We start from the raw sequence: 11012 nt of genomic DNA, 5'->3' as shown, positions 1-11012 counted from the left end.
TTCTGTAAGATATTATAAATGTGTTGATATGAGTGTGTTTGTATATACATGTGATGATGACATATTTGTTTCAATACACATATGTTGATATTGTTTGTTTGTATTTGTAGGCATGGTATATGTAGCACTTCACCAAATTATATTTGTGGAATGTTAATGCAAATTATGAGCATAATTATCCACGTGCCAACCAATTTGTTCCGACAAGGGGTCATGCTTCAACTAGTCACTACCGAGGCCTCCTAGATCGACTGGCGATGGAGGATATCATATGGAGCCCATACGATGATCACATAAACGTTATGCCTTTTCAAAGAAATGTTTCTTTCCTATTTTGTTCACCAAACAAACACTTAATGTGTTGGACGGACCATAAACTATGATGATATGTCATACACCCAATCATACATATTTTTCTAATAAAAATCATCTTCTTCTTGCCATGCATCCTCCTTATCTCTCATCATCTTCTTCAATGAACATCATCCCACTTTCTTCTATGTTCATTTTTCTCCATTTCTTTTTACTTTCGATTACTCCATCTTCTCATTCCTTGCAAATAATCCATCAACTGTAATGATCTATTTTTCCACATTCAAGTAAGCCTATGTTGTAGAATCCTTAAACTCATTATCCATAAGACTTTCACGATAATTTACTTTTTTAGATGTGCTTATTTAACATGAAATGTTTTATTACAAATTAAGAAAAACAAATTGTGAGTAAAGACTAGGACACGTTTCCATAGTTGCATATTCATGTAAAATTCACTAATTAAATTTCGTAACGTCCAACATACTCTTATGTTAAATGGAAGAATAATAACTTGAGAGTTGAGTGCTCTAAATAATTATAGTGGACGATCGGCCATATACATATGCCTGAGTTTCAAATATCTAATTGCACTACTCTATGCAATATGGTGGACATGACTTTTTTTTTTTTTTATGTCGACGAAGTGGATGTCAAACACCACCTGAAAGTCACATAATTGCAAGATCTCGTATTCAAATCCGGATGAAAGTGTCCAATTTAACAAGATCGTCATTGTCGATTAAGCTACGTTTTACAGACAAAAAATAAATGTTTAAGACACAGAGAAAATATCTTGGAGTTTTATAAACACACATCTAAATCAAATCCTTGTGTCATAAGTAAAAGATAAACCTAAATCTTTAGTTACTCAGTTTATGGTTGCAAGTTTATTTTCACAAAGTGCAATCAATGCAAAAGAATGAGAAGAAATTGAGGACAAATGAAATGCTTTGGGGCCACTACCACTAACAAGCATATCCAATCCCTTCAAAACACATGTAATTTTATTTATGAAGAAAAATCTAACTCTCTTTTTCTTTAGACAGCTTATGTCTTCTTCATAAAGCTTGTGTAGTCCAAGAGGGAGACATGTATGTTACATATCACTCTCGTAGACAATTTGCATAGTACTCTTTTGTCCATAAATTCCATCTCACCTAGGACCCCATTTTCGTGTACAATTTCAATTCAATGTCATTTCATTAGAAAATTTGAAGTCCATGCACTCATGAAACACGGAGACAGAAATATCACGTATGTTTTTTCCACTAGATTACGACAATTGTTAGTTGAGGTTGTTCCGTAGTTATGATTTTTTTTTTTTTACTGACTTGAATTATTTCTTACTTGGTCCTTGGTACTTATATTTACCACTAATTACTTTAGTGGATCATCTGTAATTTTTGAATTACTTGGTTACACAATTTGTATAGGGTTAGTTAAATAAAAATACGTACATTAGAGGAGGGGTAAATTTCTTAAGTAGAAGTTAACGGTCCTCTCCAACCTCACGTCTTAGAAATTGGATTTTTACTTTTGAATGACAAATCGAAAGTATATTGGACCGAACTAAAGACTCGGTCTAACATGAACTTGATATAAACTATATCAGAAGGTTATGTTAGATGGTAGGACCTATATTTGTCAAAGGATTAATTGATAAATAGAGTTAACTCTTATAGGAGAGAGATGGGTAAATGGGGATTGGATTGGAAACCATGTGATACAAGGGATCAAGAAGAAAGTATAGGTAAGGACGTATGAGGAAAAAAGGACTTTTAATTCAAACAAAATATTAACTATACTAAAAAAACTTCTATTTTTAAACTCTTTAGGGCTCTTAGCTAGCACGTGTAAGTGATTCCATTACCTATGGGACACTCAGTACTATGATAGCTCAAATCAATATAAAGAATACATAAAGAGACACTTTAATTTCATTGCCTTGGATTCTAATTTATATGTCCATGAAATCATGTGGTTTTTGAGTACTATTGACTCAAGCACAATATGGTTTTAAATTTCCATACTCATCATTTGCGCCTCAATTGTAGCTAATTTTTAGTTATACTTTTTACTAATAAATTTTTTTCAGTTATTGCAACTCTTTACAATTTCTACATGAAATTTAGGACCATGCATAAGGCTGTCATAAAGATATTTTTACTGTGTGACAATGAAGATGAATATCATGCATGTCTTAAAATTGTGAGTGCCAAGCTTTCCCAGTTAGCTTTTATACTTAAAGGAAAATGATCATGTTCAATGGGGGGTAAAAAATTCTTTATCAAAAAGTGAAATCCCCATTTGTTGAATATATGTAATGATTAAAATTCCAAAATTCCCAATGGGGTAAAAATGACTTTGGCCAAGTAAAAATGAAGAGAATGATGATATATATTCATCCTCTCATCAATCAATGAACACTGTTTTATTCATAGTACCATTAATGGATTGCTAACACAATTTAAAGCGTTGCAAACAAAGCTTGCTTCCACTTTGTTATTGTACTTAATTACAAGTTCTATATATTTTTCATTTTCAAAAAAACAAAATTATGACTTGTACTAACATCCTCAACTAGTAAGAGTGAGAATATGCGCATATGTAGTCTTTAAAAGAAACCACATTTTTCTTCTATTCAATTCCAAGATCATATAGCAATACTTGATAAAAATTAGTATATGTTGAGATTGGGCGAGTTTAATAAAATTACGGTGATACTGTGATTTTGTTTAAGCCCTAAAGAGTGTCACCGAGCATAAAATATTTCTTAATTATCCTCATAAAAGATATATCTATAATTTCTACATAGTATCCATATTTTATCAAATTTAATCGTTTTCAATCTATAACATGTTTCTTAGAAGTACATCCAGAGATAGCACACCTAAGGGCTCATATATCACAAATCTTAATGTATAAACTTCAACAATTGTTCTCTACCTTGTTAATTTATTTATTTTTTGAAAAATCTACCTTGTTAAAGTTAGCATATAATTAATAACTTGCACGTTATAATTACATGTTTAGTGTCACGATGAATTTGTCAAATCACATGAGCCATTCTAATCTTGCAAAAACTATAACATTTATGTTAGGTGTCATAGTGAGTATGTTAAAATAACGGCGAACCATCGTAATTTTAAAAAACTACACCATAAATTTGACTAATTCACCGAGATGAGCATGCACAAAGTATATCCGACAAAGCCACCTTAAAACCAAACATGTGTATCTTGTGTGCTCACTCCTCAGCACAAACAATCTAATCTATTTGTTATGTACGTGGTGCTGCATATACATTTACATATAGGGTTTTTAAAAAATGGTCTTAAACGCATTTTAGATCACCACACATTAAAGTTATTCATTAACCACAAAGTAACTGTGGTTGAGATCGCATCAACCAATAGGACCACAATTCTCTGCAACATCATTATGATACAACCACGATTAATACAAACCATGATTTGAAACTAAATTACACAAATTGACATTCATGGAAGAAGAAAAGTTTGGTAAAATAGCATAAACATGGGATGAAGAAATAGATAGACCCGGTTGAAGAATAATTTACCTCATAGAGATCCAATTATTATTCAAGAATAATTTACCTGAAACATGTGGATCTATGGGAATTTCAGATTAAGAATTCAACCATGCTTAAAAACATGAATATATCATAATCATAAAAAAATAAAAAATTAACTTGCATCTGAATATGATTAAATAATTGATAAGAATAAATTAAGAAAGAAAAAGGACAAGAAATTAATGGATTAACTAAAGAATTTCCTTCATCTCAAAAAAGAAAAAACTTAAAGAATTTCCTTGGTAAGTGCAATAGGGCTAAAAAAAAGGCTAAAAATATGAACTTACATGAATGATGTCACTCTTTTTCATCCACTTAAAAGCATCTGCTATACGTGAAGAATTTCCTTGAGTTTGTTGATGTGCATAAGTTGGAGTAGAAGCCACCAAAGGATGAATCCAAAGGGATAGCATGATCCCAAATATTATGAGAAATTAAGGAAATTAAGATATTAATTAAGTAGCTAGGGACTTAATTAGATTTGGGATCAATGCGATCCCTTTGGATGCCTCCTCCAGTTGCAATGGATTAATTATAACCAAAACTTGTATATAATTCTTCTCTTTTTCTCATGGCTGGAAAGGAAATTGAATGGCTCTCAGTTTGAGCCTTTGAAGAAGAGGCTTTCAATGTAAAGGGGAACTGGTGCTTATATAACAACAAAGACTTCTCTCTTCTCTTGCCACACCATCATTTTTTATTTGATTAAATATGTATATTATGAGAAGTTCTATGGTATACTTGATAATTCTATATGTATTGGTATGTTTGGTCTTTGAATTATTAGCTGAATATTTTTTTAAAATTATTTTCTATCAATTAAATGAATATTTTAAAATTATTTGAGCCTTTGAATTATTAGCTAAATGAATATTTTTAAATTATTTTAAATATGTTAATTGTGTAATTTTTGTTTTACTCCTTTGAGTGACTAAAATCAAATATTCTACAATGATAAAATACCAATTCCAATGTGAAATAAATTGTTTAGAGACAAAATAAAACATCAATGACTAAAAACAAAAATTTGTATATTTACAAGAACTAAAAAAAAATAAAATTACGTAGACTAAAAACAAAAAAATGATATATTTTTATAGAGACTAAAAAATATTTAGACATTTTTTATTTGAGTAAATTAAGACTTTATTCCTTGAGATTGTAAATTCTATATATTACTTCAAATTTTTTGAAATTAAATACCACAATTATAAAGGTTTATGTTTTTTTATAACAATTATTTAGGGTGAGGGGGTGATGCCCAATGCAAGGGGGGAAAACACTTACAAATAAATTTATATATATTTATTCAGATCCAAACTACTATAGGAAATATTTAGATTTTTCCTCAATTTTAATAGATATTTTTAAACAGATATTTTATAGATGAAATTTTTTTCCCTCCATAATCATAATGTCTATGTATTTATTTCTGAATTTCCCTTAATTGGTAGTATTTATTAAGATTTGCAGAATAATCTGAAAATGTTTTGCACAAAATTATTATATTTTATTAGATGTAGACCCCATTCCCTAAAAATCCAGACATATGGAAAGAAAATTTACCCGACAATGGGTCACCTATCCATTATTGGAAATTCTCTACAAGTGGCCAGCAATATATTTGTTAGAATTTCATTCTCTTTCTTCACCAAAAAGAAAAACAAGTGATATGATTCTCTATATTTTTCCCTCTTTATTTAAATGAAAGATTTGTGGTCCAAACCATGTTCCCACTGACGCACAATGAACACTAATAATACTTTTTTCACAAGGTATACATACATTATACTATATATTACAAAATTATGACACATTGTTTATATGCATTAATAGATATTATATCAATTATTTACTTTTTTTTTTGTTTTGTTTGAAAAATATCAATAATGATCATCATATTGACTGGACCAGGGACTAAAATAAACATAATGAAAGATACTCAAAGAAAACCAAGTAATGTATATTGGTCAAAGATGCTTAACACAACGCATTAATTATCGACAGTTGAATTAGTACAATGTGTCATTTTTATACTGCTAATGACCATATGATTTAGGGCCTGTTTGTTTTGGATTTTTTTTCAAAAAAATCTATTTTTTTGAGTAAAAAATCACTTTTTTAGTTTTTGTTGTGTTTGTTTGAGATTTTTAAAAAATCCATTTTACTAAAAAAATCATTTTTAGCCTCAAAATGAAAATCTATTTCAAGTAGCTTTTCCAAAATCTATTTTTTTTCTTAATGCAATTCCAAAATCTATTTTTTTTCTTAATGCAAGGAACTCAAGTGTAAGTGTTTTAAATCTCAAAAAAATGATTTTTATGATAGTAGACAAACAGAAATAGCTTTAGATTTTTTTAAAAATCTCTAAAAAAAAAATCTCTAGATTCTTTTAACTCAAAATCTATTTTTTTTAAAGCTGAAACAAACGCACCCTTAGTGGTACCATACTTTTAAAAAGTAGGAATAATCGATATCATGTTCCCATTTCTAGTAAGTTTCCATGTTTACACTCAATCATCTTTTCCCATCCTCTTACATCAAAATCCAAAGATCTGACTTAACCGGAAAATTATATTACTATACATAAATAAATTTATACTTTATAGTATTTCCTTTCTTTTTTCTTGCTTAATATATTATATTTGGTTGCGGAAGGGGTTTAAAGTGACTTGTGTTTGTTAACCATGTTGTAAATAAAGTACTCCCTCCGTCCCGGTATAATTGACCTACTTTGGTTTTTCACACAGATTAAGAAAAGTGTATAAATAAAGGGGAAAGTGGAATATATTGTATTGGGAATGATAAAAGTAGTATTATTTAGTGTTATATTGTATTGTGAATGATGAAAGTTGTATTGAAAATTGAAATGGGTCAGTTATTTTGGGACACTTTTTTTTAGAAAATGGGTCAGTTATTCCGGGACGGAGGTAGTATTCATTACTATTTAACCGTGTGATTAATCTTTGAGGGGGTAATGTATTAGACAATGTCCAAACTGGATAAGAGTAGGAGATTTTGAATTCCTAACCTTTCTTACAGTTTCTGATTTTTTTTTGGTGGTTTACAGTTTCTGATTGAAAACGAGTAATAATATTTTTTTTAAGGAACGAGTAATAATATTTGTACAATCAATTAATAATAATTTTTGGATAAATTTATTCTTTTTTTTTATTATTCAAAAATAATAGAGGGAGAAAAAAAAAGAGATAAAATAAGAACACTATGAAAATATGAGAGAAAATTTTGTACAAAAGTTATTATAAAAATAGTTGTACAAATATCATTTTTCATCGAATACATTGACATCTATGTTAGCACTTCTACTAATCTTACGTAGGGCCGTCTTGAACATTTTGGAGGACCTGTTCTGATTTTGGGTCTTCAAATTTTGGATGTCGGAAGACCCTGTTTTAGACCCTTAAAATTGGTATATGCATGAATTTAGATTCATAAAATTAGTATATATGCAGAAATTTGGGCCCTTAAAAATTGCTATATACAAGAATTTGTCCTTAATACTCAAAATTTAAGATTTATTGATGTAATTAAGCTCAAAACTTTAAATTTAAATAATATTTAGATCCTTAAATATTTCTATTATTTTTTTTTTAATTTGAGTCCCAAAATTTAGAGGCCCTGTGCAATAGGCTGCTTGCACCTATCCACAACCGACCCCGCTCTTAAGTTATAACTAAACATATAATGAACCCTAATGATTTATTAAATTTTTTTAATCTAAGGGGCTCAAGCCCCAAAGAAAAAACAACTAAAATTCTTTAGAAAACACAGTTTCAGAAACATCAACCAATAAAGTAGAAATCTGTTATATGATTGATCAGCTAATCTATTATAAAATAATATCTTATTTGTTAGAGAGTGTTATTTATTCACAAAGTTTTAATTAACAAGTATTAGTATTCTTAATCTCTAATCGTGGTTGGATACAACCGAAGAACTATCTCAATTTGGGGAAGAGATTCTCGCTAGTCACTTTACTTCCTTCGAAGATTCAAACCATTGAATATATTCTCTCTCTTGTTTTTAATATTAAATGTTTTTTATCATTTATTTTGAATGGTTAAGATTTCACTAGATTTTTTCATTCACTAGTGATGATCCATTCCCCTCAATTTGAATCACTCAAAATTAGTGTCATGTGACTTCTCTAATGATTATGATTGTCTTTGATAAAAAGAAAATACGTTAATTTCATCGGAAAAAGTCATCATCAATAATATTGAGATATTTAATTTATGGGCAGAGATCAAACTTGGTACTCTGAATTTGCAACACTCAAATCCATATGCTAGACTAGACCCTAATGACAACAATAACGAGTTATAATAATATACGGTAAGTGTGTCAAAAAATAATAATATACGGTAAGTGATACACACACTTTTTATTTTTACAGAAAAGAAATTAAGAGATCACCTGTATAGAGAGTACATTAGTAATAGTATAGATAATTGTTTTTTTTTCTAAATCATTTCTCAATGTGCTCTATACATGCAACTATTTTTGAAAATTTTCATCATATTTAAAAGCTATCTCTCTTAAATGGTAATTTTTTTTACGCTGAAGTCATGATCAAACTCATAATGACCACACTAAGGACCACACTTAGGATTCTAGATGTTAATTTACCAGTCGGACCACACAAACTTAATTGGTATTTCAAATTCATTAACGTGAAGAAAGTTTTTTCTTTAATCACATCCTTTTAATGGGCAGACAAATACATAAGGATCACCCAAAAGAGAGTCATTTGTTTCCTTCCAATTCATCCTAGTAAATTTGCACATGGGAGGCACCATTAAGCTTGTATTTTAGCTGTCTAGATCCTTGCAATCTTTTCCTTTCTTTTTTTATTTCTGTTGTAAATCTTTCCCACATGATCAGGGGCCTCATCAACCATGCTTATCCCCTTTCAAAAACAAAAATGCTTATCAAATATTCCTATTATTCGTAAAGCTTGAGGACTAAATTTGTCTTCTTTACTATGCAACCCATGAAGCCAAAGAGTTCAACTTTTATCAAAATCTCCACGTGAAACTGTCTTGTGATTTACCCATAAAAAATCTTGTAGTGTTATAAAGATCTTTGTAATTTTCTGAAATTTGGAGGACTATTTGGTGGTTATGATAGGATAAGAAGTGATATGATAAAAGAATCAAATAATGATAGAGTAAATTATATTCTTTTTTCTTTAAATATGCTTGAATTAAATATCTCTCACTTCTTAGGTTAAAATATACACTCTCATTCCCTATTATGCAAAATATATTAGAACACATTCACTCCCATCCTTTATAAGAGAAACTTGAATTATATTACTCTCTTATGTTAAAATCTACTTTTTCTCCTTAATAATTGTTTTGTTATTTCTAATAATCTAACAAAAAACAATCTAACACACTACAAAGAAAAACAATGTTGCAGACCCATTTTAATATAATCAAAATTTGAAAGCATATTTTTCTCTATTTTTTATTCACAATTTCATTAACATTCAATTTTAATTCATATTATAAAATCGACACAAAATAAATTAAAATATATGAAAATTTTCGAAAGTTGATAAAAAAAGATCATTTAAAAATGAATTTTATATACTAAATTATCAAATTAATAATAAAATATTTAAATTTAATTATTCTTGACATTTATATTATATAAAAAATAAATTTATTTTTCTTAAATAGTGTTTCAAAGTTATTAGATATCATTCCTTAAAAAAAGTTAGTAGATATAATAAAAATATTTATGTTAAAATAAATTAAAGAGTAGTGCATATTTAATTGTTAAGGGAGGAGGTTATAATTCAAGCATCATATATAGAAAAAGAGTATTAATTTTACTTTTCAAGAGAGGATATTGTATATTTTTGCATAAGAGAATGGGAGTGTAATTCAAGCTTCACTTAAGAAAGGGGAGGTACAATTTACTCATAATGATATGATAAGATATAAATATGATACTTGACCATTTTTTTTTGGTGAGATGGAGAGATATGTTGAAATTTTCATAGGCAAAATCAATCTTATTTTACTTCCAAATTCTAATATTTAATTGAAATTATTATTTCAACGGCAGATATCATAACAAAATTAATTTTATCAAATTAATATAATATTGTATAATTAAATAGTAGAATAAAATAAAATTAAAGAGTACATAAAACTGGGGGACATAAAATCTGACCCAGTGACAAAAAACAATCCTAGTTGGGTAAAACAAAGGTTCACTAAAGATTATAAAGACCACACTGATGACATAGCATCATATGACATTTTGGCTATATTTTTTAGTACTTTTCTTTGCATTTAAATACAAATAAGATGAGAGATAGATGAGTTGTCAATGGTTTGAGGAATATATTGTATTTTTCACTCGAGTCGTTGTAATTCAGTTTTATCCTAAATCATGCAACTTCATAGGTGTTTTGAGTATTTTGTAGTGATGAATCATGTAAATCGAAAAATCAAGACATCACAAAAAGGATCAAGGATATGAAATTGAAGATCAATGGTTCTTAGAAGGTAGTTGAAGACAATACAAAGTGAAGAAAATTCATTTCAAGTTCCTAAGAGTTTTTAGACGGAAGAACGATCGAAAACGGGACGAAAACGCAAGAAATCATACCTGTGGGGCTGCCATAGGCTCCCCTGTACCATGCGCCCCTGCACGTGGGACAACATTTATTGCTGCCTCAGGTGCCCCTTGCGTGTAACCCCAGGCGCTCAGATGCGGGTAAAAATCGTTTTTTGCTTGTTTTCCAAGCTGCATAGGTGGACCCATTTTTCTTCTCTTAATCCCTAAGTAACATCATGCTATAAACAGAGACCCTTGCACACTATTTTATTCATTCATAAACATTTGACGGTGAAGGCAAGGGTCAAGCATCATGGTTCCAAGACAGGATTCATCATTCTTTTGTTCTCTCTAGGGTATGTTTTTGTATTATTTCATATGATGTCTATTGTCATGAGCAACTAAACCTCTTTGATTAGGGTTCCACGATGAACCCCTTCTTATTTGTTGGAATTTATTAATAAAGTTTTTCATTTAGTTTATGCTTTGATTGTGCTTGATTTAA

The 11012-nt window shown here is 29.2% G+C and overlaps 1 long non-coding RNA gene across 1 annotated transcript; it reads right to left on the bottom strand.

Annotated features, from left to right (window-relative positions):
- Window positions 1–3658: 3658 nt before the first annotated feature.
- LOC146924068 (uncharacterized) lies at window positions 3659–4537 on the bottom strand. The gene is made up of 2 exons (XR_015010031.1): window positions 4198–4537; window positions 3659–3947 (listed from the first exon to the last, which is right to left on the bottom strand). It is a non-coding gene; the product is annotated as an uncharacterized LOC146924068 (long non-coding RNA).
- Window positions 4538–11012: the final 6475 nt, after the last annotated feature.

This window comes from Medicago sativa, chromosome 5 (assembly GCF_051527215.1).
Source record: "Medicago sativa cultivar Bolivia chromosome 5, Bolivia_mono, whole genome shotgun sequence".
Lineage (NCBI taxonomy): Eukaryota > Viridiplantae > Streptophyta > Magnoliopsida > Fabales > Fabaceae > Medicago > Medicago sativa.
The sequence above is the reverse complement of the archived record's forward strand: the minus strand, read 5'-3'. Positions and strand labels throughout refer to the sequence as shown.